The sequence below is a fragment of the Schistocerca gregaria genome, chromosome 2, assembly GCF_023897955.1.
Source record: "Schistocerca gregaria isolate iqSchGreg1 chromosome 2, iqSchGreg1.2, whole genome shotgun sequence".
In the NCBI taxonomy this organism is placed as follows: Eukaryota; Metazoa; Arthropoda; class Insecta; order Orthoptera; family Acrididae; genus Schistocerca; species Schistocerca gregaria.
This window is the reverse complement of record NC_064921.1, coordinates 971,495,235-971,519,625: the sequence shown is the minus strand read 5'-3', so window position 1 is coordinate 971,519,625 and position 24,391 is coordinate 971,495,235. Positions and strand designations below refer to the sequence as shown.

Sequence of the window (24,391 nt, the reverse complement as noted above, 5' to 3'; positions counted from 1 at the left end):
ATTACAAGCTGAGCAAATGAATTTCCTTTAAAATAGGTTTAAAACATAGGGAGGTTCTGACTCAGTGATCATTATCTGGAGCCTCTTAGCTGCTGAGATTAGAAAAACAGTCCTCTGGGCCGGATTTGAACCAGCGACCTATGGATAACTGTGAATCCTCCACTACAGTCCACCGCTCTACCAACTGAGCTACCAGAGGCTCTGTATACTTTCTTATTCCTACTCATTGCTTTACGTCCGTCCCTGTCTGCCATCTGCACACACTGCTACTCAGCGCGGCCATATAGACGCACAGGAAATGCAATCATCGGCTGCAACTGCAAACATTGCCCAGATTAAGTTTTATGGTGCTCGATGGTGTCGATTAGGTTAAAATATGCAAGTAGGAAGTGTCTGAAGTATGTCAGAGGACTGCTAAGTGTATTACGAGTCTTATCCTGCTGTCTGGTTCCATGGTGTATCGGTTAGCACTCTGGACTCTGAATCCAGCGATCCGAGTCCGAATCTCGGTGGAACCTTCGTTTAGTCTAAATTTTCTGTAATAAGAGTTTCTCGCTGAGGAAGTAGCAGCAATAGGCTCACGGCGTTGGTTTCTACGTTTGTGTAGAAAACGATGCGTCTATAAAACGGCCGAATATTGGTGCGACTTTGTGACCTATATAGAACATTAAACGAGTAATACCTGTAAGAGCAAGCAATTTTACGATAATTCGAAGAAATATCATTATCCCACGAAGGTTAAAAATCCCATGATTATCAACTAGCTATTACAAGCTGAGCAAATGAATTTCCTTTAAAATAGGTTTAAAACATAGGGAGGTTCTGACTCAGTGGGCATTCTCTGGAGCCTCTTTGCTGCTGAGATTAGAAAAAGAGTCCTCTGGGCCGGATTTGAACCAGCGACCTATGGATAACTGTGAATCCTCCACTACAGTCCACCGCTCTACCAACTGAGCTACCAGACGCTCTGTATACTTTCTTATTCCTACTCATTGCTTTACGTCCGTCCCTGTGTGCCGTCTGCACACACTACTACTCAGCGCTTCCATATAGACGCACAGGAAATGCAGTCATCGGCTGCAACTGCAAACATTGCCCAGATTTAGTTATATAATGCTCGATGGTGTCGATTAGGTTAAAATATGCAAGTAGGAAGTGTCTGAAGTATGTCACAGGACTGCTAAGTGTATTACGAGTCTTATCCTGCTGTCTGGTTCCATGGTGTATCGGTTAGCACTCTGGACTCTGAATCCAGCGATCCGAGTCCGAATCTCGGTGGAACCTTCGTTTAGTCTAAATTTTCTGTAATAAGAGTTTCTCGCTGAGGAAGTAGCAGCAATAGGCTCACGGCGTTAGTTTCTACGTTTGTGTAGAAAACGATGCGTCTATAAAACGGCCGAATATTGGTGCGACTTTGTGACCTATATAGAACATTAAACGAGTAATACCTGTAAGAGCAAGCAATTTTACGATAATTCGAAGAAATATCATTATCCCACGAAGGTTAAAAATCCCATGATTATCAACTAGCTATTACAAGCTGAGCAAATGAATTTCCTTTAAAATAGGTTTAAAACATAGGGAGGTTCTGACTCAGTGGGCATTCTCTGGAGCCTCTTTGCTGCTGAGATTAGAAAAAGAGTCCTCTGGGCCGGATTTGAACCAGCGACCTATGGATAACTGTGAATCCTCCACTACAGTCCACCGCTCTACCAACTGAGCGACCAGACGCTCTGTATACTTTCTTATTCCTACTCATTGCTTTACGTCCGTCCCTGTGTGCCGTCTGCACACACTACTACTCAGCGCTTCCATATAGACGCACAGGAAATGCAGTCATCGGCTGCAACTGCAATCATTGCCCAGATTTAGTTATATAATGCTCGATGGTGTCGATTAGGTTAAAATATGCAAGTAGGAAGTGTCTGAAGTATGTCACAGGACTGCTAAGTGTATTACGAGTCTTATCCTGCTGTCTGGTTCCATGGTGTAACGGTTAGCACTCTGGACTCTGAATCCAGCTATTCGAGTTCGAATCTCGGTGGAACCTTCGTTTAGTCTAAATTTTCTGTAATAAGAGTTTCTCGCTGAGGAAGTAGCAGCAATAGGCTCACGGCGTTAGTTTCTACGTTTGTGTAGAAAACGATGCGTCTATAAAACGGCCGAATATTGGTGCGACTTTGTGACCTATATAGAACATTAAACGAGTAATACCTGTAAGAGCATGCAATTTTACGATAATTCGAAGAAATATCATTATCCCACGAAGGTTAAAAATCCCATGATTATCAACTAGCTATTACAAGCTGAGCAAATGAATTTCCTTTAAAATAGGTTTAAAACATAGGGAGGTTCTGACACAGTGGGCATTCTCTGGAGCCTCTTTGCTGCTGAGATTAGAAAAACAGTCCTCTGGGCCGGATTTGAACCAGCGACCTATGGATAACTGTGAATCCTCCACTACAGTCCACCGCTCTACCAACTGAGCTACCAGAGGCTCTGTATACTTTCTTATTCCTACTCATTGCTTTACGTCCGTCCCTGTCTGCCGTCTGCACACACTGCTACTCAGCGCGGCCATATAGACGCACAGGAAATGCAATCATCGGCTGCTACTGCAAACATTGCCCAGATTAAGTTTTATAATGCTCGATGGTGTCGATTAGGTTAAAATATGCAAGTAGGAAGTGTCTGAAGTATGTCAGAGGACTGCTAAGTGTATTACGAGTCTTATTCTGCTGTCTGGTTCCATGGTGTAACGGTTAGCACTCTGGACTCTGAATCCAGCAATCCGAGATCGAATCTCGGTGGAACCTTCGTTTAGTCTAAATTTTCTGTAATAAGAGTTTCTCGCTGAGGAAGTAGCAGCAATAGGCTCACGGCGTTAGTTTCTACGTTTGTGTAGAAAACGATGCGTCTATAAAACGGCCGAATATTGGTGCGACTTTGTGACCTATATAGAACATTAAACGAGTAATACCTGTAAGAGCAAGCAATTTTACGATAATTCGAAGAAATATCATTATCCCACGAAGGTTAAAAATCCCATGATTATCAACTAGCTATTACAAGCTGAGCAAATGAATTTCCTTTAAAATAGGTTTAAAACATAGGGAGGTTCTGACTCAGTGGGCATTCTCTGGAGCCTCTTTGCTGCTGAGATTAGAAAAACAGTCCTCTGGGCCGGATTTGAACCAGCGACCTATGGATAACTGTGAATCCTCCACTACAGTCCACCGCTCTACCAACTGAGCTACCAGAGGCTCTGTATACTTTCTTATTCCTACTCATTGCTTTACGTCCGTCCCTGTCTGCCGTCTGCACACCCTGCTACTCAGCGCGGCCATATAGACGCACAGGAAATGCAATCATCGGCTGCAACTGCAAACATTGCCCAGATTAAGTTTTATAATGCTCGATGGTGTCGATTAGGTTAAAATATGCAAGTAGGAAGTGTCTGAAGTACGTCAGGGGACTGCTAACTGTATTACGAGTCTTATCCTGCTGTCTGGTTCCATGGTGTAACGGTTAGCACTCTGGACTCTGAATCCAGCGATCCGAGTTCGAATCTCGGTGGAGCCTTCGTTTAGTCTCAATTTTCTGTAATAAGAGTTTCTCGCTGAGGAAGTAGCAGCAATAGGCTCACGGCGTTAGTTTCTACGTTTGTGTAGAAAACGATGCGTCTATAAAACGGCCGAATATTGGTGCGACTTTGTGACCTATATAGAACATTAAACGAGTAATACCTGTAAGAGCAAGCAATTTTACGATAATTCGAAGAAATATCATTATCCCACGAAGGTTAAAAATCCCATGATTATCAACTAGGTATTACAAGCTGAGCAAATGAATTTCCTTTAAAATAGGTTTAAAACATACGGAGGTTCTGACTCAGTGGGCATTCTCTGGAGCCTCTTTGCTGCTGAGATTAGAAAAACAGTCCTCTGGGCCGGATTTGAACCAGCGACCTATGGATAACTGTGAATCCTCCACTACAGTCCACCGCTCTACCAACTGAGCTACCAGAGGCCCTGTATACTTTCTTATTCCTACTCATTGCTTTACGTCCGTCCCTGTCTGCCGTCTGCACACACTGCTACTCAGCGCGGCCATATAGACGCACAGGAAATGCAATCATCGGCTGCAACTGCAAACATTGCCCAGATTAAGTTTTATAATGCTCGATGGTGTCGATTAGGTTAAAATATGCAAGTAGGAAGTGTCTGAAGTATGTCAGAGGACTGCTAAGTGTATTACGAGTCTTATCCTGCTGTCTGATTCCATGGTGTAACGGTTAGCACTCTGGACTCTGAATCCAGCGATCCGAGTTCGAATCTCGGTGGAACCTTCGTTTAGTCTCAATTTTCTGTAATAAGAGTTTCTCGCTGAGGAAGTAGCAGCAATAGGCTCACGGCGTTAGTTTCTACGTTTGTGTAGAAAACGATGCGTCTATAAAACGGCCGAATATTGGTGCGACTTTGTGACCTATATAGAACATTAAACGAGTAATACCTGTAAGAGCAAGCAATTTTACGATAATTCGAAGAAATATCATTATCCCACGAAGGTTAAAAATCCCATGATTATCAACTAGGTATTACAAGCTGAGCAAATGAATTTCCTTTAAAATAGGTTTAAAACATAGGGAGGTTCTGACTCAGTGGGCATTCTCTGGAGCCTCTTTGCTGCTGAGATTAGAAAAACAGTTCTCTGGGCCGGATTTGAACCAGCGACCTATGGATAACTGTGAATCCTCCACTACAGTCCACCGCTCTACCAACTGAGCTACCAGAGGCTCTGTATACTTTCTTATTCCTACTCATTGCTTTACGTCCGTCCCTGTCTGCCGTCTGCACACACTGCTACTCAGCGCGGCCATATAGACGCACAGGAAATGCAATCATCAGCTGCAACTGCAAACATTGCCCAGATTAAGTTTTATAATGCTCGATGGTGTCGATTAGGTTAAAATATGCAAGTAAGAAGTGTCTGAAGTATGTCAGAGGACTGCTAAGTGTATTACGAGTCTTACCCTGCTGTCTGGTTCCATGGTGTAACGGTTAGCACTCTGGACTCTGAATCCAGCGATCCGAGTTCGAATCTCAGTGGAACCTTCGTTTGGTCTAAATTTTCTGTAATCAGAGTTTCTCGCTGAGGAAGTAGCAGCAATAGGCTCACGGCGTTAGTTTCTACGTTTGTGTAGAAAACGATGCGTCTATAAAACGGCCGAATATTGGTGCGACTTTGTGACCTATATAGAACATTAAACGAGTAATACCTGTAAGAGCAAGCAATTTTACGATAATTCGAAGAAATATCATTATCCCACGAAGGTTAAAAATCCCATGATTATCAACTAGCTATTACAAGCTGAGCAAATGAATTTCCTTTAAAATAGGTTTAAAACATAGGGAGGTTCTGACTCAGTGGACATTCTCTGGAGCCTCTTTGCTGCTGAGATTAGAAAAACAGTCCTCTGGGCCGGATTTGAACCAGCGACCTATGGATAACTGCGAATCCTCCACTACAGTCCACCGCTCTACCAACTGAGCTACCACAGGCTCTGTATAATTTCTTATTCCTACTCATTGCTTTACGTCCGTCCCTGTCTAGCAGTGTGTGCAGACGGCACTCAGCGCGGCCATATTGACGCACAGGAAATGCAATCATCGGCTGCAACTGCAAACATTGCCCAGATTAAGTTTTATAATGCTCGATGGTGTCGATTAGGTTAAAATACGCAAGTAGGAAGTGTCTGAAGTATGTCAGAGGGCTGCTAAGTGTATTACGACTCTTATCTTACAGTCTGGTTCCATGGTGTAACGGTTAGCACTCTGGACTCTGTGTCCAGCGATCCGAGTTCGAATCTCGGTGGAACCTTCGTTTAGTCTAAATTTTCTGTAATAAGTGTTTCTCGCTGAGGAAGTAGCAGCAATAGGCTTAAGGGGTTAGTTTCTACGTTTGTGTAGAAAACGATGCGTCTATAAAACGGCCGAATATTGGTGCGACTTTGTGACCTATATAGAACATTAAACGAGTAGTACCTGTAAGAGCAAGCAATTTTACGATAATTCGAAGAAATATCATTATCCCACGAAGGTTAAAAATCCCATGATTATCAACTAGCTATTACAAGCTGAGCAAATGAATTTCCTTTAAAATAGGTTTAAAACATAGGGAGGTTCTGACTCAGTGGGCATTCTCTGGAGCCTCTTTGCTGCTGAGATTAGAAAAACAGTCCTCTGGGCCGGATTTGAACCAGCGACCTATGGATAACTGTGAATCCTCCACTACAGTCCACCGCTCTACCAACTGAGCTACCAGAGGCTCTGTATACTTTCTTATTCCTACTCATTGCTTTACGTCCGTCCCTGTCTGCCGTCTGCACACACTGCTACTCAGCGCGGCCATATAGACGCACAGGAAATGCAATCATCGGCTGCAACTGCAAACATTGCCCAGATTAAGTTTTATAATGCTCGATGGTGTCGATTAGGTTAAAATATGCAAGTAGGAAGTGTCTGAAGTACGTCAGGGGACTGCTAACTGTATTACGAGTCTTATCCTGCTGTCTGGTTCCATGGTGTAACGGTTAGCACTCTGGACTCTGAATCCAGCGATCCGAGTTCGAATCTCGGTGGAGCCTTCGTTTAGTCTCAATTTTCTGTAATAAGAGTTTCTCGCTGAGGAAGTAGCAGCAATAGGCTCACGGCGTTAGTTTCTACGTTTGTGTAGAAAACGATGCGTCTATAAAACGGCCGAATATTGGTGCGACTTTGTGACCTATATAGAACATTAAACGAGTAATACCTGTAAGAGCAAGCAATTTTACGATAATTCGAAGAAATATCATTATCCCACGAAGGTTAAAAATCCCATGATTATCAACTAGGTATTACAAGCTGAGCAAATGAATTTCCTTTAAAATAGGTTTAAAACATACGGAGGTTCTGACTCAGTGGGCATTCTCTGGAGCCTCTTTGCTGCTGAGATTAGAAAAACAGTCCTCTGGGCCGGATTTGAACCAGCGACCTATGGATAACTGTGAATCCTCCACTACAGTCCACCGCTCTACCAACTGAGCTACCAGAGGCCCTGTATACTTTCTTATTCCTACTCATTGCTTTACGTCCGTCCCTGTCTGCCGTCTGCACACACTGCTACTCAGCGCGGCCATATAGACGCACAGGAAATGCAATCATCGGCTGCAACTGCAAACATTGCCCAGATTAAGTTTTATAATGCTCGATGGTGTCGATTAGGTTAAAATATGCAAGTAGGAAGTGTCTGAAGTATGTCAGAGGACTGCTAAGTGTATTACGAGTCTTATCCTGCTGTCTGATTCCATGGTGTAACGGTTAGCACTCTGGACTCTGAATCCAGCGATCCGAGTTCGAATCTCGGTGGAACCTTCGTTTAGTCTCAATTTTCTGTAATAAGAGTTTCTCGCTGAGGAAGTAGCAGCAATAGGCTCACGGCGTTAGTTTCTACGTTTGTGTAGAAAACGATGCGTCTATAAAACGGCCGAATATTGGTGCGACTTTGTGACCTATATAGAACATTAAACGAGTAATACCTGTAAGAGCAAGCAATTTTACGATAATTCGAAGAAATATCATTATCCCACGAAGGTTAAAAATCCCATGATTATCAACTAGGTATTACAAGCTGAGCAAATGAATTTCCTTTAAAATAGGTTTAAAACATAGGGAGGTTCTGACTCAGTGGGCATTCTCTGGAGCCTCTTTGCTGCTGAGATTAGAAAAACAGTTCTCTGGGCCGGATTTGAACCAGCGACCTATGGATAACTGTGAATCCTCCACTACAGTCCACCGCTCTACCAACTGAGCTACCAGAGGCTCTGTATACTTTCTTATTCCTACTCATTGCTTTACGTCCGTCCCTGTCTGCCGTCTGCACACACTGCTACTCAGCGCGGCCATATAGACGCACAGGAAATGCAATCATCAGCTGCAACTGCAAACATTGCCCAGATTAAGTTTTATAATGCTCGATGGTGTCGATTAGGTTAAAATATGCAAGTAAGAAGTGTCTGAAGTATGTCAGAGGACTGCTAAGTGTATTACGAGTCTTACCCTGCTGTCTGGTTCCATGGTGTAACGGTTAGCACTCTGGACTCTGAATCCAGCGATCCGAGTTCGAATCTCAGTGGAACCTTCGTTTGGTCTAAATTTTCTGTAATCAGAGTTTCTCGCTGAGGAAGTAGCAGCAATAGGCTCACGGCGTTAGTTTCTACGTTTGTGTAGAAAACGATGCGTCTATAAAACGGCCGAATATTGGTGCGACTTTGTGACCTATATAGAACATTAAACGAGTAATACCTGTAAGAGCAAGCAATTTTACGATAATTCGAAGAAATATCATTATCCCACGAAGGTTAAAAATCCCATGATTATCAACTAGCTATTACAAGCTGAGCAAATGAATTTCCTTTAAAATAGGTTTAAAACATAGGGAGGTTCTGACTCAGTGGACATTCTCTGGAGCCTCTTTGCTGCTGAGATTAGAAAAACAGTCCTCTGGGCCGGATTTGAACCAGCGACCTATGGATAACTGCGAATCCTCCACTACAGTCCACCGCTCTACCAACTGAGCTACCACAGGCTCTGTATAATTTCTTATTCCTACTCATTGCTTTACGTCCGTCCCTGTCTAGCAGTGTGTGCAGACGGCACTCAGCGCGGCCATATTGACGCACAGGAAATGCAATCATCGGCTGCAACTGCAAACATTGCCCAGATTAAGTTTTATAATGCTCGATGGTGTCGATTAGGTTAAAATACGCAAGTAGGAAGTGTCTGAAGTATGTCAGAGGGCTGCTAAGTGTATTACGACTCTTATCTTACAGTCTGGTTCCATGGTGTAACGGTTAGCACTCTGGACTCTGTGTCCAGCGATCCGAGTTCGAATCTCGGTGGAACCTTCGTTTAGTCTAAATTTTCTGTAATAAGTGTTTCTCGCTGAGGAAGTAGCAGCAATAGGCTTAAGGGGTTAGTTTCTACGTTTGTGTAGAAAACGATGCGTCTATAAAACGGCCGAATATTGGTGCGACTTTGTGACCTATATAGAACATTAAACGAGTAGTACCTGTAAGAGCAAGCAATTTTACGATAATTCGAAGAAATATCATTATCCCACGAAGGTTAAAAATCCCATGATTATCAACTAGCTATTACAAGCTGAGCAAATGAATTTCCTTTAAAATAGGTTTAAAACATAGGGAGGTTCTGACTCAGTGGGCATTCTCTGGAGCCTCTTTGCTGCTGAGATTAGAAAAACAGTCCTCTGGGCCGGATTTGAACCAGCGACCTATGGATAACTGTGAATCCTCCACTACAGTCCACCGCTCTACCAACTGAGCTACCAGAGGCTCTGTATACTTTCTTATTCCTACTCATTGCTTTACGTCCGTCCCTGTCTGCCGTCTGCACACACTGCTACTCAGCGCGGCCATATAGACGCACAGGAAATGCAATCATCGGCTGCAACTGCAAACATTGCCCAGATTAAGTTTTATAATGCTCGATGGTGTCGATTAGGTTAAAATATGCAAGTAGGAAGTGTCTGAAGTATGTCAGAGGACTGCTAAGTGTATTACGAGTCTTATCCTACTGTCTGGGTCCATGGTGTAACGGTTAGCGCTCTGGACTCTGAATCCAGCGATCCGACTTCGAATCTCGGTGGAACCTTCGTTTAGTCTAAATTTTCTGTAACAAGAGTTTCTCGCTGAGGAAGTAGCAGCAATAGGCTCACGGCGTTAGTTTCTACGTTTGTGTAGAAAACGATGCGTCTATAAAACGGCCGAATATTGGTGCGACTTTGTGACCTATATAAAACATTAGACGAGTAATACCTGTAAGAGCAAGCAATTTTACGATAATTCGAAGAAATATCATTATCCCACGAAGGTTAAAAATCCCATGATTATCAACTAGGTATTACAAGCTGAGCAAATGAATTTCCTTTAAAATAGGTTTAAAACATAGGGAGGTTCTGACTCAGTGGGCATTCTCTGGAGCCTCTTTGCTGCTGAGATTAGAAAAACAGTCCTCTGGGCCGGATTTGAACCAGCGACCTATGGATAACTGTGAATCCTCCACTACAGTCCACCGCTCTACCAACTGAGCTACCAGAGCCTCTGTATACTTTGTTATTCCTACTCATTGCTTTACGCCCGTCCCTGTCTGCCGTCTGCACACACTGCTACTCAGCGCGGCCATATAGACGCACAGGAAATGCAATCATCGGCTGCAACTGCAAACATTGCCCAGATTAAGTTTTATAATGCTCGATGGTGTCGATTAGTTTAAAATATGCAAGTGGGAAGTGTCTGAAGTATGTCAGAGGACTGCTAAGCGTATTACGAGTCTTATCCTGCTGTCTGGTTCCATGGTGTAACGGTTAGCGCTCTGGACTCTGAATCCAGCGATCCGAGTTCGAATCTCGGTGGAACCTTCGTTTAGTCTAAATTTTCTGTAATGAGAGTTTCTCGCTGAGGAAGTAGCAGCAATAGGCTCACGGCGTTAGTTTCTACGTTTGTGTAGAAAACGATGCGTCTATAAAACGGCCGAATATTGGTGCGACTTTGTGACCTATATAGAACATTACACGAGTAATACATGTAAGAGCAAGCAATTGTACGATAATTCGAAGAAATATCATTATCCCACGAAGGTTAAAAATCCCATGATTATCAACTAGCTATTACAAGCTGAGCAAATGAATTTCCTTTAAAATAGGTTTAAAACATACGGAGGTTCTGACTCAGTGGGCATTCTCTGGAGCCTCTTTGCTGCTGAGATTAGAAAAACAGTCCTCGGGGCCGGATTTGAACCAGCGACCTATGGATAACTGTGAATCCTCCACTACAGTACACCGCTCTACCAACTGAGCTACCAGAGGCTCTGTATACTTTCTTATTCCTACTCATTGCTTTACGTCCGTCCCTGTCTGCCGTCTGCACACACTGCTACTCAGCGCGGCCATATAGACGCACAGGAAATGCAATCATCGGCTGCAACTGCAAACATTGCCCAGATTAAGTTTTATAATGCTCGATGGTGTCGATTAGGTTAAAATATGCAAGTAGGAAGTGTCTGAAGTATGTCAGAGGACTGCTAAGTGTATTACGAGTCTTATCCTGCTGTCTGGTTCCATGGTGTAACGGTTAGCACTCTGGACTCTGAATCCAGCGATCCGAGTTCGAATCTCGGTGGAACCTTCGTTTAGTCTAAATTTTCTGTAATAAGAGTTTCTCGCTGAGGAAGTAGCAGCAATAGGCTCACGGCGTTAGTTTCTACGTTTGTGTAGAAAACGATGCGTCTATAAAACGGTCGAATATTGGTGCGACTTTGTGACCTATATAGAACATTAAACGAGTAATACCTGTAAGAGCAAGCAATTTTACGATAATTCGAAGAAATATCATTATCCCACGAAGGTTAAAAATCCCATGATTATCAACTAGCTATTACAAGCTGAGCAAATGAATTTCTTTTAAAATAGGTTTAAAACATAGGTAGGTTCTGACTCAGTGGGCATGCTCTGGAGCCTCTTTGCTGCTGAGATTAGAAAAAGAGTCCTCTGGGCCGGATTTGAACCAGCGACCTATGGATAACTGTGAATCCTCCACTACAGACCACCGCTCTACCAACAGAGCTACCAGAGGCTCTGTATACTTTCTTATTCCTACTCATTGCTTTACGTCCGTCCCTGTCTGCCGTCTGCACACACTGCTACTCAGCGCGGCCATATAGACGCACAGGAAATGCAATCATCGGCTGCAACTGCAAACATTGCCCAGATTAAGTTTTATAATGCTCGATGGTGTCGATTAGGTTAAAATATGCAAGTAGGAAGTGTCTGAAGTATGTCAGAGGACTGCTAAGTGTATTACGAGCCTTATCCTGCTGTCTGGTTCCATGGTGTAACGGTTAGCACTCTGGACTCTGAATCCAGCGATCCGAGTTCGAATCTCGGTGGAACCTTCGTTTAGTCTAAATTTTCTGTAATAAGAGTTTCTCGCTGAGGAAGTAGCAGCAATAGGCTCACGGCGTTAGTTTCTACGTTTGTGTAGAAAACGATGCGTCTATAAAACGGCCGAATATTGGTGCGACTTTGTGACCTATATAGAACATTAAACGAGTAATACCTGTAAGAGCAAGCAATTGTACGATAATTCGAAGAAATATCATTATCCCACGAAGGTTAAAAATCCCATGATTATCAACTAGCTATTACAAGTTGAGCAAATGAATTTCCTTTCAAATAGGTTTAAAACATACGGAGGTTCTGACTCAGTGGGCATTCTCTGGAGCCTCTTTGCTGCTGAGATTAGAAAAACAGTCCTCTGGGCCGGATTTGAACCAGCGACCTATGGATAACTGTGAATCCTCCACTACAGTCCACCGCTCTACCAACTGAGCTACCAGAGGCTCTGTATACTTTTTTATTCCTACTCATTGCTTTACGTCCGTTCCTGTCTGCCGTCTGCACACACTGCTACTCAGCGCGGCCATATAGACGCACAGGAAATGCAATCATCGGCTGCAACTGCAAACATTGCCCAGATTAAGTTTTATAATGCTCGATGGTGTCGATTAGGTTAAAATATGCAAGTAGGAAGTGTCTGAAGTATGTCAGAGGTCTGCTAAGTGTATTACGAGTCTTATCCTGCTGTCTGGTTCCATGGTGTAATGGTTAGCACTCTGGACTCTGAATCCAGCGATCCGAGTTCGAATCTCGGTGGAACCTTCGTTTAGTCTAAATTTTCTGTAATAAGAGTTTCTCGCTGAGGAAGTAGCAGCAATAGGCTCACGGCGTTAGTTTCTACGTTTGTGTAGAAAACGATGCGTCTATAAAACGGCCGAATATTGGTGCGACTTTGTGACCTATATAGAACATTAAACGAGTAATACCTGTAAGAGCAAGCAATTTTACGATAATTCGAAGAAATATCATTATCCCACGAAGGTTAAAAATCCCATGATTATCAACTAGCTATTACAAGCTGAGCAAATGAATTTCCTTTAAAATAGGTTTAAAACATACGGAGGTTCTGACTCAGTGGGCATTCTCTGGAGCCTCTTTGCTGCTGAGATTAGAAAAACAGTCCTCTGAGACGGATTTGAACCAGCGACCTATGGATAACTGCGAATCCTCCACTACAGTCCACCGCTCTACCAACTGAGCTACCAGAGGCTCTGTATACTTTCTTATTCCTACTCATTGCTTGACGTCCGTCCCTGTCTGCCGTCTGCACACACTGCTACTCAGCGCGGCCATATAGACGCACAGGAAATGCAATCATCGGCTGCAACTGCAAACATTGCCCAGATTAAGTTTTATAATGCTCGATGGTGTCGATTAGGTTAAAATATGCAAGTAGGAAGTGTCTGAAGTATGTCAGAGGACTGCTAAGTGTATTACGAGTCTTATCCTGCTGTCTGGTTCCATGGTGTAACGGTTAGCACTCTGGACTCTGAATCCAGCGATCCGAGTTCGAATCTCGGTGGAACCTTCGTTAAGTCTAAATTTTCTGTAATAAGAGTTTGTCGCTGAGGAAGTAGCAGCAATAGGCTCACGGCGTTAGTTTCTACGTTTGTGTAGAAAACGATGCGTCTATAAAACGGCCGAATATTGGTGCGACTTTGTGACCTCTATAGAACATTAAACGAGTAATACCTGTAAGAGCAAGCAATTTTACGATAATTCGAAGAAATATCATTATCCCACGAAGGTTAAAAATCCCATGATTATCAACTAGCTATTACAAGCTGAGCAAATGAATTTCCTTTAAAATAGGTTTAAAACATACGGAGGTTCTGACTCAGTGGGCATTCTCTGGAGCCTCTTTGCTGCTGAGATTAGAAAAACATTCCTCTGGGCCGGATTTGAACCAGCGACCTATGGATAACTGTGAATCCTCCACTACAGTCCACCGCTCTACCAACTGAGCTTCCAGAGGCTCTGTATACTTTCTTATACCTATTCATTGCTTTACGTCCGTCCCTGTCTGCCGTCTGCACACACTGCTACTCAGCGCGGCCATATAGACGCACAGGAAATGCAATCATCGGCTGCAACTGCGAACATTGCCCAGATGAAGTTTTATAATGCTCGATGGTGTCGATTAGGTTAAAATATGCAAGTAGGAAGTGTCTGAAGTATGTCAGAGGACTGCTAAGTGTATTACGAGTCTTATCCTGCTGTCTGGTTCCATGGTGTAACGGTTAGCACTCTGGACTCTGAATCCAACGATCCGAGTTCGAATCTCGGTGGAACCTTCGTTTAGTCTAAATTTTCTGTAATAAGAGTTTCTCGCTGAGGAAGTAGCAGCAATAGGCTCACGGCGTTAGTTTCTACGTTTGTGTAGAAAACGATGCGTCTATAAAACGGCCGAATATTGGTGCGACTTTGTGACCTATATAGAACATTAAACGAGTAATACCTGTAAGAGCAAGCAATTGTACGATAATTCGAAGAAATATCATTATCCCACGAAGGTTAAAAATCCCATGATTATCAACTAGCTATTACAAGCTGAGCAAATGAATTTCCTTTAAAATAGGTTTAAAACATAGGGAGGTTCTGACTCAGTGGGCATTCTCTGGAGCCTCTTTGCTGCTGAGATTAGAAAAACAGTCCTCTGGGCCGGATTTGAACCAGCGACCTATGGATAGCTGTGAATCCTCCACTACAGTCCACCGCTCGACCAACTGAGCTACCAGAGGCTCTGTATACTTTCTTATTCCTACTCATTGCTTTCCGTCCGTCCCTGTCTGCCGTCTGCACACACTGCTACTCAGCGCGGCCATATAGACGCACAGGAAATGCAATCATCGGCTGCAACTGCAAACATTGCCCAGATTAAGTTTTATAATGCTCGATTGTGTCGATTAGGTTAAAATATGCAAGTAGGAAGTGTCTGAAGTATGTCAGAGGACTGCTAAGTGTATTACGAGTCTTATCCTGCTGTCTGGTTCCATGGTGTAACGGTTAGCACTCTGGACTCTGAATCCAGCGATCCGAGTTCGAATCTCGGTGGAACCTTCGTTTAGTCTAAATTTTCTGTAATAAGAGTTTGTCGCTGAGGAAGTAGCAGCAATAGGCTCACGGCGTTAGTTTCTACGTTTGTGTAGAAAACGATGCGTCTATAAAACGGCCGAATATTGGTGCGACTTTGTGACCTATATAGAACATTAAACGAGTAATACCTGTAAGAGCAAGCAATTGTACGATAATTCGAAGAAATATCATTATCCCACGAAGGTTAAAAATCCCATGATTATCAACTAGCTATTACAAGTTGAGCAAATGAATTTCCTTTCAAATAGGTTTAAAACATACGGAAGTTCTGACTCAGTGGGCATTCTCTGGAGCCTCTTTGCTGCTGAGATTAGAAAAAGAGTCCTCTGGGCCGGATTTGAACCAGCGACCTATGTATAACTGTGAATCCTCCACTACAGACCACCGCTCTACCAACAGAGCTACCAGAGGCTCTGTATACTTTCTTATTCCTACTCATTGCTTTACGTCCGTCCCTGTCTGCCGTCTGCACACACTGCTACTCAGCGCGGCCATATAGACGCACAGGAAATGCAATCATCGGCTGCAACTGCAAACATTGCCCAGATTAAGTTTTATAATGCTCGATGGTGTCGATTAGGTTAAAATATGCAAGTAGGAAGTGTCTGAAGTATGTCAGAGGACTGCTAAGTGTATTACGAGCCTTATCCTGCTGTCTGGTTCCATGGTGTAACGGTTAGCACTCTGGACTCTGAATCCAGCGATCCGAGTTCGAATCTCGGTGGAACCTTCGTTTAGTCTAAATTTTCTGTAATAAGAGTTTCTCGCTGAGGAAGTAGCAGCAATAGGCTCACGGCGTTAGTTTCTACGTTTGTGTAGAAAACGATGCGTCTATAAAACGGCCGAATATTGGTGCGACTTTGTGACCTATATAGAACATTAAACGAGTAATACCTGTAAGAGCAAGCAATTGTACGATAATTCGAAGAAATATCATTATCCCACGAAGGTTAAAAATCCCATGATTATCAACTAGCTATTACAAGTTGAGCAAATGAATTTCCTTTCAAATAGGTTTAAAACATACGGAGGTTCTGACTCAGTGGGCATTCTCTGGAGCCTCTTTGCTGCTGAGATTAGAAAAACAGTCCTCTGGGCCGGATTTGAACCAGCGACCTATGGATAACTGTGAATCCTCCACTACAGTCCACCGCTCTACCAACTGAGCTACCAGAGGCTCTGTATACTTTTTTATTCCTACTCATTGCTTTACGTCCGTTCCTGTCTGCCGTCTGCACACACTGCTACTCAGCGCGGCCATATAGACGCACAGGAAATGCAATCATCGGCTGCAACTGCAAACATTGCCCAGATTAAGTTTTATAATGCTCGATGGTGTCGATTAGGTTAAAATATGCAAGTAGGAAGTGTCTGAAGTATGTCAGAGGTCTGCTAAGTGTATTACGAGTCTTATCCTGCTGTCTGGTTCCATGGTGTAATGGTTAGCACTCTGGACTCTGAATCCAGCGATCCGAGTTCGAATCTCGGTGGAACCTTCGTTTAGTCTAAATTTTCTGTAATAAGAGTTTCTCGCTGAGGAAGTAGCAGCAATAGGCTCACGGCGTTAGTTTCTACGTTTGTGTAGAAAACGATGCGTCTATAAAACGGCCGAATATTGGTGCGACTTTGTGACCTATATAAAACATTAGACGAGTAATACCTGTAAGAGCAAGCAATTTTTCGATAATTCGAAGAAATATCTTTATCCCACGAAGGTTAAAATTCCCATGATTATCAACTAGCTATTACAAGCTGAGCAAATGAATTTCCTTTCAAATAGGTTTAAAACATACGGAGGTTCTGACTCAGTGGGCATTCTCTGGAGCCTCTTTGCTGCTGAGATTAGAAAAACAGTCCTCTGGGCCGGATTTGAACCAGCGACCTATGGATAACTGTGAATCCTCCACTACAGTCCACCGCTCTACCAACTGAGCTACCAGACGCTCTGTATACTTTCTTATTCCTACTCATTGCTTTACGTCCGTCCCTGTCTGCCGTCTGCACACACTGCTACTCAGCGCGGCCATATAGACGCACAGGAAATGCAATCATCGGCTGCAACTGCAAACATTGCCCAGATTAAGTTTTATAATGCTCGATGGTGTCGATTAGGTTAAAATATGCAAGTAGGAAGTGTCTGAAGTATGTCAGAGGACTGCTAAGTGTATTACGAGTCTTATCCTGCTGTCTGGTTCCATGGTGTAACGGTTAGCACTCTGGACTCTGAATCCAGCGATCCGAGTTCGAATCTCGGTGGAACCTTCGTTTAGTCTAAATTTTCTGTAACAAGAGTTTCTCGCTGAGGAAGTAGCAGCAATAGGCTCACGGCGTTAGTTTCTACGTTTGTGTAGAAAACGATGCGTCTATAAAACGGCCGAATATTGGTGCGACTTTGTGACCTATATAGAACATTAAACGAGTAATACCTGTAAGAGCAAGCAATTTTACGATAATTCGAAGAAATATCATTATCCCACGAAGGTTAAAAATCCCATGATTATCAACTAGCTATTACAAGCTGAGCAAATGAATTTCCTTTAAAATAGGTTTAAAACATACGGAGGTTCTGACTCAGTGGGCATTCTCTGGAGCCTCTTTGCTGCTGAGATTAGAAAAACAGTCCTCTGGGCTGGATTTGAACCAGCGACCTATGGATAACTGTGAATCCTCCACTACAGTCCACCGCTTGACCAACTGAGCTACCAGAGGCTCTGTATACTTTCTTATTCCTACTCATTGCTTTCCGTCCGTCCCTGTCTGCCGTCTGCACACACTGCTACTCAGCGCGGCCATATAGACGCACAGGAAATGCAATCATCGGCTGCAACTGCAAACATTGCCCAGATTAAGTTTTATAATGCTCGATGGTGTCGATTAGGTTAAAATATGCAAGTAGGAAGTGTCTGAAGTATGTCAGAGGACTGCTAAGTGTATTACGAGTCTTATCCTGCTGTCTGGTTCCATGGTGTAACGGTTAGCACTCTGGACTCTGAATCCAGCGATCCGAGTTCGAATCTCGGTGGAACCTTCGTTTAGTCTAAATTTTCTGTAATAAGAGTTTCTCGCTGAGGAAGTAGCAGCAATAGGCTCACGGCTTTAGTTTCTACGTTTGTGTAGAAAACGATGCGTCTATAAAACGGCCGAATATTGGTGCGACTTTGTGACCTATATAGAACATTAAACGAGTAATACCTGTAAGAGCAAGCAATTTTACGATAATTCGAAGAAATATCATTATCCCACGAAGGTTAAAAATCCCATGATTATCAACTAGCTATTACAAGCTGAGCAAATGAATTTCCTTTCAAATAGGTTTAAAACATACGGAGGTTCTGACTCAGTGGGCATTCTCTGGAGCCTCTTTGCTGCTGAGATTAGAAAAACAGTCCTCTGGGCCGGATTTGAACCAGCGACCTATGGATAACTGTGAATCCTCCACTACAGACCACCGCTCTACCAACAGAGCTACCAGAGGCTCTGTATACTTTCTTATTCCTACTCATTGCTTTACGTCCGTCCCTGTCTGCCGTCTGCACACACTGCTACTCAGCGCGGCCATATAGACGCACAGGAAATGCAATCATCGGCTGCAACTGCAAACATTGCCCAGATTAAGTTTTATAATGCTCGATGGTGTCGATTAGGTTAAAATATGCAAGTAGGAAGTGTCTGAAGTATGTCAGAGGACTGCTAAGTGTATTACGAGTCTTATCCTGCTGTCTGGTTCCATGGTGTAACGGTTAGCACTCTGGACTCTGAATCCAGCGATCAGAGTTCGAATCTCGGTGGAACCTTCGTTTAGTCTAAATTTTCTGTAATAAGAGTTTCTCGCTGAGGAAGTAGCAGCAATAGGCTCACGGCGTTAGTTTCTACGTTTGTGTAGAAAACGATGCGTCTATAAAACGGCCGAATAATGGTGCGACTTTGTGACCTATATAGAACATTAAACGAGTAATACCTGTAAGAGCAAGCAATTTTACGATAATTCGAAGAAATATCATTATCCCACGAAGGTTAAAAATCCCATGATTATCAACTAGCTATTACAAGCTGAGCAAATGAATTTCCTTTAAAATAGGTTTAAAACATACGGAGGTTCTGACTCAGTGGGCATTCTCTGGAGCCTCTTTGCTGCTGAGATTAGAAAAACAGTCCTCTGGGCCGGATTTGAACCAGCGACCTATGGATAACTGTGAATCCTCCACTACAGTCCACCGCTCTACCAACTAAGCTACCAGAGGCTCTGTATACTTTCTTATTCCTACTCATTGCTTTACGTCCGTCCCTGTCTGCCGTCTGCACACACTGCTACTCAGCGCGGCCATATAGACGCACAGGAAATGCAATCATCGGCTGCAACTGCAAACATTGCCCAGATTAAGTTTTATAATGCTCGATGGTGTCGATTAGGTTAAAATATGCAAGTAGGAAGTGTCTGAAGTATGTCAGAGGTCTGCTAAGTGTATTACGAGTCTTATCCTGCTGTCTGGTTCCATGGTGTAATGGTTAGCACTCTGGACTCTGAATCCAGCGATCCGAGTTCGAATCTCGGTGGAACCTTCGTTTAGTCTAAATTTTCTGTAATAAGAGTTTCTCGCTGAGGAAGTAGCAGCAATAGGCTCACGGCGTTAGTTTCTACGTTTGTGTAGAAAACGATGCGTCTATAAAACGGCCGAATATTGGTGCGACTTTGTGACCTATATAGAACATTAAACGAGTAATACCTGTAAGAGCAAGCAATTTTACGATAATTCGAAGAAATATCATTATCCCACGAAGGTTAAAAATCCCATGATTATCAACTAGCTATTACAAGCTGAGCAAATGAATTTCCTTTAAAATAGGTTTAAAACATATGGAGGTTCTGACTCAGTGGGCATTCTCTGGAGCCTCTTTGCTGCTGAGATTAGAAAAACAGTCCTCTGAGACGGATTTGAACCAGCGACCTATGGATAACTGCGAATCCTCCACTACAGTCCACCGCTCTACCAACTGAGCTACCAGAGGCTCTGTATACTTTCTTATTCCTACTCATTGCTTGACGTCCGTCCCTGTCTGCCGTCTGCACACACTGCTACTCAGCGCGGCCATATAGACGCACAGGAAATGCAATCATCGGCTGCAACTGCAAACATTGCCCAGATTAAGTTTTATAATGCTCGATGGTGTCGATTAGGTTAAAATATGCAAGTAGGAAGTGTCTGAAGTATGTCAGAGGACTGCTAAGTGTATTACGAGTCTTATCCTGCTGTCTGGTTCCGTGGTATAACGGTTAGCACTCTGGACTCTGAATCCAGCGATCCGAGTTCGAATCTCGGTGGAACCTTCGTTAAGTCTAAATTTTCTGTAATAAGAGTTTGTCGCTGAGGAAGTAGCAGCAATAGGCTCACGGCGTTAGTTTCTACGTTTGTGTAGAAAACGATGCGTCTATAAAACGGCCGAATATTGGTGCGACTTTGTGACCTCTATAGAACATTAAACGAGTAATACCTGTAAGAGCAAGCAATTTTACGATAATTCGAAGAAATATCATTATCCCACGAAGGTTAAAAATCCCATGATTATCAACTAGCTATTACAAGCTGAGCAAATGAATTTCCTTTAAAATAGGTTTAAAACATACGGAGGTTCTGACTCAGTGGGCATTCTCTGGAGCCTCTTTGCTGCTGAGATTAGAAAAACATTCCTCTGGGCCGGATTTGAACCAGCGACCTATGGATAACTGTGAATCCTCCACTACAGTCCACCGCTCTACCAACTGAGCTTCCAGAGGCTCTGTATACTTTCTTATACCTATTCATTGCTTTACGTCCGTCCCTGTCTGCCGTCTGCACACACTGCTACTCAGCGCGGCCATATAGACGCACAGGAAATGCAATCATCGGCTGCAACTGCAAACATTGCCCAGATTAAGTTTTATAATGCTCGATGGTGTCGATTAGGTTAAAATATGCAAGTAGGAAGTGACTAAAGTATTTCAGAGGACTGCTAAGTGTATTACGAGTCTTATCCTGCTGTCTGGTTCCATGGTGTAACGGTTAGCACTCTGGACTCTGAATCCAGCGATCCGAGTTCGAATCTCTGTGGAACCTTCGTTTAGTCTAAATTTTCTGTAATAAGAGTTTCTCGCTGAGGAAGTAGCAGCAATAGGCTCACGGCGTTAGTTTCTACGTTTGTGTAGAAAACGATGCGTCTATAAAACGGCCGAATAATGGTGCGACTTTGTGACCTATATAGAACATTAAACGAGTAATACCTGTAAGAGCAAGCAATTTTACGATAATTCGAAGAAATATCATTATCCCACGAAGGTTAAAAATCCCATGATTATCAACTAGCTATTACAAGCTGAGCAAATGAATTTCCTTTAAAATAGGTTTAAAACATACGGAGGTTCTGACTCAGTGGGCATTCTCTGGAGCCTCTTTGCTGCTGAGATTAGAAAAACAGTCCTCTGGGCCGGATTTGAACCAGCGACCTATGGATAACTGTGAATCCTCCACTACAGTCCACCGCTCTACCAACTAAGCTACCAGAGGCTCTGTATACTTTCTTATTCCTACTCATTGCTTTACGTCCGTCCCTGTCTGCCGTCTGCACACACTGCTACTCAGCGCGGCCATATAGACGCACAGGAAATGCAATCATCGGCTGCAACTGCAAACATTGCCCAGATTAAGTTTTATAATGCTCGATGGTGTCGATTAGGTTAAAATATGCAAGTAGGAAGTGTCTGAAGTATGTCAGAGGTCTGCTAAGTGTATTACGAGTCTTATCCTGCTGTCTGGTTCCATGGTGTAATGGTTAGCACTCTGGACTCTGAATCCAGCGATCCGAGTTCGAATCTCGGTGGAATCTTCGTTTAGTCTAAATTTTCTGTAATAAGAGTTTCTCGCTGAGGAAGTAGCAGCAATAGGCTCACGGCGTTAGTTTCTACGTTTGTGTAGAAAACGATGCGTCTATAAAACGGCCGAATATTGGTGCGACTTTGTGACCTATATAGAACATTAAACGAGTAATACCTGTAAGAGCAAGCAATTTTACGATAATTCGAAGAAATATCATTATCCCACGAAGGTTAAAAATCCCATGATTATCAACTAGCTATTACAAGCTGAGCAAATGAATTTCCTTTAAAATAGGTTTAAAACATAGGGAGGTTCTGACTCAGTGGGCATTCTCTGGAGCCTCTTTGCTGCTGAGATTAGAAAAACAGTCCTCTGAGACGGATTTGAACCAGCGACCTATGGATAACTGCGAATCCTCCACTACAGTCCACCGCTCTACCAACTGAGCTACCAGAGGCTCTGTATACTTTCTTATTCCTACTCATTGCTTGACGTCCGTCCCTGTCTGCCGTCTGCACACACTGCTACTCACCGCGGCCATATAGACGCACAGGAAATGCAATCATCGGCTGCAACTGCAAACATTGCCCAGATTAAGTTTTATAATGCTCGATGGTGTCGATTAGGTTAAAATATGCAAGTAGGAAGTGTCTGAAGTATGTCAGAGGACTGCTAAGTGTATTACGAGTCTTATCCTGCTGTCTGGTTCCGTGGTATAACGGTTAGCACTCTGGACTCTGAATCCAGCGATCCGAGTTCGAATCTCGGTGGAACCTTCGTTAAGTCTAAATTTTCTGTAATAAGAGTTTGTCGCTGAGGAAGTAGCAGCAATAGGCTCACGGCGTTAGTTTCTACGTTTGTGTAGAAAACGATGCGTCTATAAAACGGCCGAATATTGGTGCGACTTTGTGACCTCTATAGAACATTAAACGAGTAATACCTGTAAGAGCAAGCAATTTTACGATAATTCGAAGAAATATCATTATCCCACGAAGGTTAAAAATCCCATGATTATCAACTAGCTATTACAAGCTGAGCAAATGAATTTCCTTTAAAATAGGTTTAAAACATACGGAGGTTCTGACTCAGTGGGCATTCTCTGGAGCCTCTTTGCTGCTGAGATTAGAAAAACATTCCTCTGGGTCGGATTTGAACCAGCGACCTATGGATAACTGTGAATCCTCCACTACAGTCCACCGCTCTACCAACTGAGCTTCCAGAGGCTCTGTATACTTTCTTATACCTATTCATTGCTTTACGTCCGTCCCTGTCTGCCGTCTGCACACACTGCTACTCAGCGCGGCCATATAGACGCACAGGAAATGCAATCATCGGCTGCAACTGCAAACATTGCCCAGATTAAGTTTTATAATGCTCGATGGTGTCGATTAGGTTAAAATATGCAAGTAGGAAGGGTCTGAAGTATGTCAGAGGACTGCTAAGTGTATTACGAGTTCTATCCTGCTGTCTCGTTCCATGGTGTAACGGTTAGCACTCTGGACTCTGAATCCAGCGATCCGAGTTCGAATCTCGGTGGAACCTTCGTTTAGTCTAAATTTTCTGTAATAAGAGTTTCTCGCTGAGGAAGTAGCAGCAATAGGCTCACGGCGTTAGTTTCTACGTTTGTGTAGAAAACGATGCGTCTATAAAACGTCCGAATATTGGTGCGACTTTGTGACCTATATAGAACATTAAACGAGTAATACCTGTAAGAGCAAGCAATTTTACGATAATTCGAAGAATTATCATTATCCCACGAAGGTTAAAAATCCCATGATTATCAACTAGCTATTACAAGCTGAGCAAATGAATTTCCTTTAAAATAGGTTTAAAACATACGGAGGTTCTGACTCAGTGGGCATTCTCTGGAGCCTCTTTGCTGCTGAGATTAGAAAAACAGTCCTCTGGGCCGGATTTGAACCAGCGACCTATGGATAACTGTGAATCCTCCACTACAGTCCACCGCTCTACCAACTGAGCTACCAGAGGCTCTGTATACTTTCTTATTCCTACTCATTACTTTAAGTCCGTCCCTGTCTGCCGTCTGCACACACTGCTACTCAGCGCGGCCATATAGACGCACAGGAAATGCAATCATCGGCTGCAACTGCAAACATTGCCCAGATTAAGTTTTATAATGCTCGATGGTGTCGATTAGGTGAAAATATGCAAGTAGGAAGTGTCTGAAGTATGTCAGAGGACTGATAAGTGTATTACGAGTCTCATCCTGCTGTCTGGTTCCATGGCGTAACGGTTAGAACTCTGGACTCTGAATCCAGCGATCCGAGTTCGAATCTCGGTGGAACCTTCGTTTAGTCTGAATTTTCTGTAATAAGAGTTTCTCGCTGAGGAAGTAGCAGCAATAGGCTCACGGCGTTAGTTTCTACGTTTGTGTAGAAAACGATGCGTCTATAAAACGGCCGAAAATAGGTGCG

At 43.2% G+C, this 24,391-nt stretch overlaps 62 non-coding genes across 62 annotated transcripts; 30 read left to right on the top strand and 32 right to left on the bottom strand.

Annotated features, from left to right (window-relative positions):
• Nucleotides 1-110: 110 nt before the first annotated feature.
• Nucleotides 111-199, bottom strand: Trnay-gua (transfer RNA tyrosine (anticodon GUA)). The gene is given in 2 exon segments: nucleotides 111-146; nucleotides 163-199. It is a non-coding gene; the product is annotated as a tRNA-Tyr (tRNA).
• A 247-nt stretch (nucleotides 200-446) lies between these two features.
• On the top strand, nucleotides 447-518 carry Trnaq-cug (transfer RNA glutamine (anticodon CUG)). Its single transcript has one exon. It is a non-coding gene; the product is annotated as a tRNA-Gln (tRNA).
• A 358-nt stretch (nucleotides 519-876) lies between these two features.
• Nucleotides 877-965, bottom strand: Trnay-gua (transfer RNA tyrosine (anticodon GUA)). Its single transcript is given in 2 exon segments — nucleotides 877-912; nucleotides 929-965. It is a non-coding gene; the product is annotated as a tRNA-Tyr (tRNA).
• Nucleotides 966-1,212: 247 nt separating this feature from the next.
• Trnaq-cug (transfer RNA glutamine (anticodon CUG)) lies at nucleotides 1,213-1,284 on the top strand. Its single transcript has one exon. It is a non-coding gene; the product is annotated as a tRNA-Gln (tRNA).
• Nucleotides 1,285-1,642: 358 nt separating this feature from the next.
• Nucleotides 1,643-1,731, bottom strand: Trnay-gua (transfer RNA tyrosine (anticodon GUA)). The gene is given in 2 exon segments: nucleotides 1,643-1,678; nucleotides 1,695-1,731. It is a non-coding gene; the product is annotated as a tRNA-Tyr (tRNA).
• Nucleotides 1,732-1,978: 247 nt separating this feature from the next.
• Nucleotides 1,979-2,050, top strand: Trnaq-cug (transfer RNA glutamine (anticodon CUG)). The gene has a single exon. It is a non-coding gene; the product is annotated as a tRNA-Gln (tRNA).
• Nucleotides 2,051-2,408: 358 nt separating this feature from the next.
• On the bottom strand, nucleotides 2,409-2,497 carry Trnay-gua (transfer RNA tyrosine (anticodon GUA)). The gene is given in 2 exon segments: nucleotides 2,409-2,444; nucleotides 2,461-2,497. It is a non-coding gene; the product is annotated as a tRNA-Tyr (tRNA).
• A 247-nt stretch (nucleotides 2,498-2,744) lies between these two features.
• On the top strand, nucleotides 2,745-2,816 carry Trnaq-cug (transfer RNA glutamine (anticodon CUG)). Its single transcript has one exon. It is a non-coding gene; the product is annotated as a tRNA-Gln (tRNA).
• Nucleotides 2,817-3,174: 358 nt separating this feature from the next.
• Trnay-gua (transfer RNA tyrosine (anticodon GUA)) lies at nucleotides 3,175-3,263 on the bottom strand. The gene is given in 2 exon segments: nucleotides 3,175-3,210; nucleotides 3,227-3,263. It is a non-coding gene; the product is annotated as a tRNA-Tyr (tRNA).
• A 247-nt stretch (nucleotides 3,264-3,510) lies between these two features.
• Trnaq-cug (transfer RNA glutamine (anticodon CUG)) lies at nucleotides 3,511-3,582 on the top strand. Its single transcript has one exon. It is a non-coding gene; the product is annotated as a tRNA-Gln (tRNA).
• A 358-nt stretch (nucleotides 3,583-3,940) lies between these two features.
• Trnay-gua (transfer RNA tyrosine (anticodon GUA)) lies at nucleotides 3,941-4,029 on the bottom strand. Its single transcript is given in 2 exon segments — nucleotides 3,941-3,976; nucleotides 3,993-4,029. It is a non-coding gene; the product is annotated as a tRNA-Tyr (tRNA).
• A 247-nt stretch (nucleotides 4,030-4,276) lies between these two features.
• On the top strand, nucleotides 4,277-4,348 carry Trnaq-cug (transfer RNA glutamine (anticodon CUG)). Its single transcript has one exon. It is a non-coding gene; the product is annotated as a tRNA-Gln (tRNA).
• A 358-nt stretch (nucleotides 4,349-4,706) lies between these two features.
• On the bottom strand, nucleotides 4,707-4,795 carry Trnay-gua (transfer RNA tyrosine (anticodon GUA)). Its single transcript is given in 2 exon segments — nucleotides 4,707-4,742; nucleotides 4,759-4,795. It is a non-coding gene; the product is annotated as a tRNA-Tyr (tRNA).
• A 247-nt stretch (nucleotides 4,796-5,042) lies between these two features.
• Nucleotides 5,043-5,114, top strand: Trnaq-cug (transfer RNA glutamine (anticodon CUG)). Its single transcript has one exon. It is a non-coding gene; the product is annotated as a tRNA-Gln (tRNA).
• Nucleotides 5,115-5,472: 358 nt separating this feature from the next.
• On the bottom strand, nucleotides 5,473-5,561 carry Trnay-gua (transfer RNA tyrosine (anticodon GUA)). Its single transcript is given in 2 exon segments — nucleotides 5,473-5,508; nucleotides 5,525-5,561. It is a non-coding gene; the product is annotated as a tRNA-Tyr (tRNA).
• Nucleotides 5,562-5,808: 247 nt separating this feature from the next.
• On the top strand, nucleotides 5,809-5,880 carry Trnaq-cug (transfer RNA glutamine (anticodon CUG)). Its single transcript has one exon. It is a non-coding gene; the product is annotated as a tRNA-Gln (tRNA).
• Nucleotides 5,881-6,238: 358 nt separating this feature from the next.
• Nucleotides 6,239-6,327, bottom strand: Trnay-gua (transfer RNA tyrosine (anticodon GUA)). The gene is given in 2 exon segments: nucleotides 6,239-6,274; nucleotides 6,291-6,327. It is a non-coding gene; the product is annotated as a tRNA-Tyr (tRNA).
• A 247-nt stretch (nucleotides 6,328-6,574) lies between these two features.
• Nucleotides 6,575-6,646, top strand: Trnaq-cug (transfer RNA glutamine (anticodon CUG)). Its single transcript has one exon. It is a non-coding gene; the product is annotated as a tRNA-Gln (tRNA).
• A 358-nt stretch (nucleotides 6,647-7,004) lies between these two features.
• On the bottom strand, nucleotides 7,005-7,093 carry Trnay-gua (transfer RNA tyrosine (anticodon GUA)). Its single transcript is given in 2 exon segments — nucleotides 7,005-7,040; nucleotides 7,057-7,093. It is a non-coding gene; the product is annotated as a tRNA-Tyr (tRNA).
• A 247-nt stretch (nucleotides 7,094-7,340) lies between these two features.
• On the top strand, nucleotides 7,341-7,412 carry Trnaq-cug (transfer RNA glutamine (anticodon CUG)). The gene has a single exon. It is a non-coding gene; the product is annotated as a tRNA-Gln (tRNA).
• Nucleotides 7,413-7,770: 358 nt separating this feature from the next.
• Nucleotides 7,771-7,859, bottom strand: Trnay-gua (transfer RNA tyrosine (anticodon GUA)). Its single transcript is given in 2 exon segments — nucleotides 7,771-7,806; nucleotides 7,823-7,859. It is a non-coding gene; the product is annotated as a tRNA-Tyr (tRNA).
• A 247-nt stretch (nucleotides 7,860-8,106) lies between these two features.
• Nucleotides 8,107-8,178, top strand: Trnaq-cug (transfer RNA glutamine (anticodon CUG)). The gene has a single exon. It is a non-coding gene; the product is annotated as a tRNA-Gln (tRNA).
• Nucleotides 8,179-8,536: 358 nt separating this feature from the next.
• On the bottom strand, nucleotides 8,537-8,625 carry Trnay-gua (transfer RNA tyrosine (anticodon GUA)). Its single transcript is given in 2 exon segments — nucleotides 8,537-8,572; nucleotides 8,589-8,625. It is a non-coding gene; the product is annotated as a tRNA-Tyr (tRNA).
• A 247-nt stretch (nucleotides 8,626-8,872) lies between these two features.
• Nucleotides 8,873-8,944, top strand: Trnaq-cug (transfer RNA glutamine (anticodon CUG)). The gene has a single exon. It is a non-coding gene; the product is annotated as a tRNA-Gln (tRNA).
• A 358-nt stretch (nucleotides 8,945-9,302) lies between these two features.
• Trnay-gua (transfer RNA tyrosine (anticodon GUA)) lies at nucleotides 9,303-9,391 on the bottom strand. The gene is given in 2 exon segments: nucleotides 9,303-9,338; nucleotides 9,355-9,391. It is a non-coding gene; the product is annotated as a tRNA-Tyr (tRNA).
• A 677-nt stretch (nucleotides 9,392-10,068) lies between these two features.
• Trnay-gua (transfer RNA tyrosine (anticodon GUA)) lies at nucleotides 10,069-10,157 on the bottom strand. Its single transcript is given in 2 exon segments — nucleotides 10,069-10,104; nucleotides 10,121-10,157. It is a non-coding gene; the product is annotated as a tRNA-Tyr (tRNA).
• Nucleotides 10,158-10,404: 247 nt separating this feature from the next.
• On the top strand, nucleotides 10,405-10,476 carry Trnaq-cug (transfer RNA glutamine (anticodon CUG)). Its single transcript has one exon. It is a non-coding gene; the product is annotated as a tRNA-Gln (tRNA).
• Nucleotides 10,477-10,834: 358 nt separating this feature from the next.
• On the bottom strand, nucleotides 10,835-10,923 carry Trnay-gua (transfer RNA tyrosine (anticodon GUA)). The gene is given in 2 exon segments: nucleotides 10,835-10,870; nucleotides 10,887-10,923. It is a non-coding gene; the product is annotated as a tRNA-Tyr (tRNA).
• Nucleotides 10,924-11,170: 247 nt separating this feature from the next.
• Nucleotides 11,171-11,242, top strand: Trnaq-cug (transfer RNA glutamine (anticodon CUG)). Its single transcript has one exon. It is a non-coding gene; the product is annotated as a tRNA-Gln (tRNA).
• A 358-nt stretch (nucleotides 11,243-11,600) lies between these two features.
• Trnay-gua (transfer RNA tyrosine (anticodon GUA)) lies at nucleotides 11,601-11,689 on the bottom strand. The gene is given in 2 exon segments: nucleotides 11,601-11,636; nucleotides 11,653-11,689. It is a non-coding gene; the product is annotated as a tRNA-Tyr (tRNA).
• A 247-nt stretch (nucleotides 11,690-11,936) lies between these two features.
• Nucleotides 11,937-12,008, top strand: Trnaq-cug (transfer RNA glutamine (anticodon CUG)). The gene has a single exon. It is a non-coding gene; the product is annotated as a tRNA-Gln (tRNA).
• A 358-nt stretch (nucleotides 12,009-12,366) lies between these two features.
• Nucleotides 12,367-12,455, bottom strand: Trnay-gua (transfer RNA tyrosine (anticodon GUA)). Its single transcript is given in 2 exon segments — nucleotides 12,367-12,402; nucleotides 12,419-12,455. It is a non-coding gene; the product is annotated as a tRNA-Tyr (tRNA).
• Nucleotides 12,456-12,702: 247 nt separating this feature from the next.
• Nucleotides 12,703-12,774, top strand: Trnaq-cug (transfer RNA glutamine (anticodon CUG)). Its single transcript has one exon. It is a non-coding gene; the product is annotated as a tRNA-Gln (tRNA).
• A 358-nt stretch (nucleotides 12,775-13,132) lies between these two features.
• On the bottom strand, nucleotides 13,133-13,221 carry Trnay-gua (transfer RNA tyrosine (anticodon GUA)). The gene is given in 2 exon segments: nucleotides 13,133-13,168; nucleotides 13,185-13,221. It is a non-coding gene; the product is annotated as a tRNA-Tyr (tRNA).
• A 247-nt stretch (nucleotides 13,222-13,468) lies between these two features.
• On the top strand, nucleotides 13,469-13,540 carry Trnaq-cug (transfer RNA glutamine (anticodon CUG)). The gene has a single exon. It is a non-coding gene; the product is annotated as a tRNA-Gln (tRNA).
• A 358-nt stretch (nucleotides 13,541-13,898) lies between these two features.
• Trnay-gua (transfer RNA tyrosine (anticodon GUA)) lies at nucleotides 13,899-13,987 on the bottom strand. The gene is given in 2 exon segments: nucleotides 13,899-13,934; nucleotides 13,951-13,987. It is a non-coding gene; the product is annotated as a tRNA-Tyr (tRNA).
• Nucleotides 13,988-14,234: 247 nt separating this feature from the next.
• Nucleotides 14,235-14,306, top strand: Trnaq-cug (transfer RNA glutamine (anticodon CUG)). Its single transcript has one exon. It is a non-coding gene; the product is annotated as a tRNA-Gln (tRNA).
• Nucleotides 14,307-14,664: 358 nt separating this feature from the next.
• On the bottom strand, nucleotides 14,665-14,753 carry Trnay-gua (transfer RNA tyrosine (anticodon GUA)). Its single transcript is given in 2 exon segments — nucleotides 14,665-14,700; nucleotides 14,717-14,753. It is a non-coding gene; the product is annotated as a tRNA-Tyr (tRNA).
• A 247-nt stretch (nucleotides 14,754-15,000) lies between these two features.
• On the top strand, nucleotides 15,001-15,072 carry Trnaq-cug (transfer RNA glutamine (anticodon CUG)). The gene has a single exon. It is a non-coding gene; the product is annotated as a tRNA-Gln (tRNA).
• A 358-nt stretch (nucleotides 15,073-15,430) lies between these two features.
• On the bottom strand, nucleotides 15,431-15,519 carry Trnay-gua (transfer RNA tyrosine (anticodon GUA)). Its single transcript is given in 2 exon segments — nucleotides 15,431-15,466; nucleotides 15,483-15,519. It is a non-coding gene; the product is annotated as a tRNA-Tyr (tRNA).
• A 247-nt stretch (nucleotides 15,520-15,766) lies between these two features.
• Trnaq-cug (transfer RNA glutamine (anticodon CUG)) lies at nucleotides 15,767-15,838 on the top strand. Its single transcript has one exon. It is a non-coding gene; the product is annotated as a tRNA-Gln (tRNA).
• Nucleotides 15,839-16,196: 358 nt separating this feature from the next.
• Trnay-gua (transfer RNA tyrosine (anticodon GUA)) lies at nucleotides 16,197-16,285 on the bottom strand. The gene is given in 2 exon segments: nucleotides 16,197-16,232; nucleotides 16,249-16,285. It is a non-coding gene; the product is annotated as a tRNA-Tyr (tRNA).
• A 247-nt stretch (nucleotides 16,286-16,532) lies between these two features.
• Trnaq-cug (transfer RNA glutamine (anticodon CUG)) lies at nucleotides 16,533-16,604 on the top strand. Its single transcript has one exon. It is a non-coding gene; the product is annotated as a tRNA-Gln (tRNA).
• Nucleotides 16,605-16,962: 358 nt separating this feature from the next.
• Nucleotides 16,963-17,051, bottom strand: Trnay-gua (transfer RNA tyrosine (anticodon GUA)). Its single transcript is given in 2 exon segments — nucleotides 16,963-16,998; nucleotides 17,015-17,051. It is a non-coding gene; the product is annotated as a tRNA-Tyr (tRNA).
• Nucleotides 17,052-17,298: 247 nt separating this feature from the next.
• On the top strand, nucleotides 17,299-17,370 carry Trnaq-cug (transfer RNA glutamine (anticodon CUG)). Its single transcript has one exon. It is a non-coding gene; the product is annotated as a tRNA-Gln (tRNA).
• A 358-nt stretch (nucleotides 17,371-17,728) lies between these two features.
• Nucleotides 17,729-17,817, bottom strand: Trnay-gua (transfer RNA tyrosine (anticodon GUA)). Its single transcript is given in 2 exon segments — nucleotides 17,729-17,764; nucleotides 17,781-17,817. It is a non-coding gene; the product is annotated as a tRNA-Tyr (tRNA).
• A 247-nt stretch (nucleotides 17,818-18,064) lies between these two features.
• Nucleotides 18,065-18,136, top strand: Trnaq-cug (transfer RNA glutamine (anticodon CUG)). The gene has a single exon. It is a non-coding gene; the product is annotated as a tRNA-Gln (tRNA).
• Nucleotides 18,137-18,494: 358 nt separating this feature from the next.
• On the bottom strand, nucleotides 18,495-18,583 carry Trnay-gua (transfer RNA tyrosine (anticodon GUA)). The gene is given in 2 exon segments: nucleotides 18,495-18,530; nucleotides 18,547-18,583. It is a non-coding gene; the product is annotated as a tRNA-Tyr (tRNA).
• Nucleotides 18,584-18,830: 247 nt separating this feature from the next.
• Trnaq-cug (transfer RNA glutamine (anticodon CUG)) lies at nucleotides 18,831-18,902 on the top strand. The gene has a single exon. It is a non-coding gene; the product is annotated as a tRNA-Gln (tRNA).
• Nucleotides 18,903-19,260: 358 nt separating this feature from the next.
• Trnay-gua (transfer RNA tyrosine (anticodon GUA)) lies at nucleotides 19,261-19,349 on the bottom strand. Its single transcript is given in 2 exon segments — nucleotides 19,261-19,296; nucleotides 19,313-19,349. It is a non-coding gene; the product is annotated as a tRNA-Tyr (tRNA).
• Nucleotides 19,350-19,596: 247 nt separating this feature from the next.
• On the top strand, nucleotides 19,597-19,668 carry Trnaq-cug (transfer RNA glutamine (anticodon CUG)). Its single transcript has one exon. It is a non-coding gene; the product is annotated as a tRNA-Gln (tRNA).
• Nucleotides 19,669-20,026: 358 nt separating this feature from the next.
• On the bottom strand, nucleotides 20,027-20,115 carry Trnay-gua (transfer RNA tyrosine (anticodon GUA)). The gene is given in 2 exon segments: nucleotides 20,027-20,062; nucleotides 20,079-20,115. It is a non-coding gene; the product is annotated as a tRNA-Tyr (tRNA).
• A 247-nt stretch (nucleotides 20,116-20,362) lies between these two features.
• Trnaq-cug (transfer RNA glutamine (anticodon CUG)) lies at nucleotides 20,363-20,434 on the top strand. Its single transcript has one exon. It is a non-coding gene; the product is annotated as a tRNA-Gln (tRNA).
• Nucleotides 20,435-20,792: 358 nt separating this feature from the next.
• Trnay-gua (transfer RNA tyrosine (anticodon GUA)) lies at nucleotides 20,793-20,881 on the bottom strand. The gene is given in 2 exon segments: nucleotides 20,793-20,828; nucleotides 20,845-20,881. It is a non-coding gene; the product is annotated as a tRNA-Tyr (tRNA).
• A 247-nt stretch (nucleotides 20,882-21,128) lies between these two features.
• Trnaq-cug (transfer RNA glutamine (anticodon CUG)) lies at nucleotides 21,129-21,200 on the top strand. Its single transcript has one exon. It is a non-coding gene; the product is annotated as a tRNA-Gln (tRNA).
• A 358-nt stretch (nucleotides 21,201-21,558) lies between these two features.
• On the bottom strand, nucleotides 21,559-21,647 carry Trnay-gua (transfer RNA tyrosine (anticodon GUA)). Its single transcript is given in 2 exon segments — nucleotides 21,559-21,594; nucleotides 21,611-21,647. It is a non-coding gene; the product is annotated as a tRNA-Tyr (tRNA).
• Nucleotides 21,648-21,894: 247 nt separating this feature from the next.
• On the top strand, nucleotides 21,895-21,966 carry Trnaq-cug (transfer RNA glutamine (anticodon CUG)). Its single transcript has one exon. It is a non-coding gene; the product is annotated as a tRNA-Gln (tRNA).
• A 358-nt stretch (nucleotides 21,967-22,324) lies between these two features.
• Nucleotides 22,325-22,413, bottom strand: Trnay-gua (transfer RNA tyrosine (anticodon GUA)). The gene is given in 2 exon segments: nucleotides 22,325-22,360; nucleotides 22,377-22,413. It is a non-coding gene; the product is annotated as a tRNA-Tyr (tRNA).
• Nucleotides 22,414-22,660: 247 nt separating this feature from the next.
• Nucleotides 22,661-22,732, top strand: Trnaq-cug (transfer RNA glutamine (anticodon CUG)). The gene has a single exon. It is a non-coding gene; the product is annotated as a tRNA-Gln (tRNA).
• A 358-nt stretch (nucleotides 22,733-23,090) lies between these two features.
• On the bottom strand, nucleotides 23,091-23,179 carry Trnay-gua (transfer RNA tyrosine (anticodon GUA)). The gene is given in 2 exon segments: nucleotides 23,091-23,126; nucleotides 23,143-23,179. It is a non-coding gene; the product is annotated as a tRNA-Tyr (tRNA).
• A 247-nt stretch (nucleotides 23,180-23,426) lies between these two features.
• Trnaq-cug (transfer RNA glutamine (anticodon CUG)) lies at nucleotides 23,427-23,498 on the top strand. The gene has a single exon. It is a non-coding gene; the product is annotated as a tRNA-Gln (tRNA).
• Nucleotides 23,499-23,856: 358 nt separating this feature from the next.
• Trnay-gua (transfer RNA tyrosine (anticodon GUA)) lies at nucleotides 23,857-23,945 on the bottom strand. Its single transcript is given in 2 exon segments — nucleotides 23,857-23,892; nucleotides 23,909-23,945. It is a non-coding gene; the product is annotated as a tRNA-Tyr (tRNA).
• Between the last annotated feature and the right edge of the window lie 446 nt (nucleotides 23,946-24,391).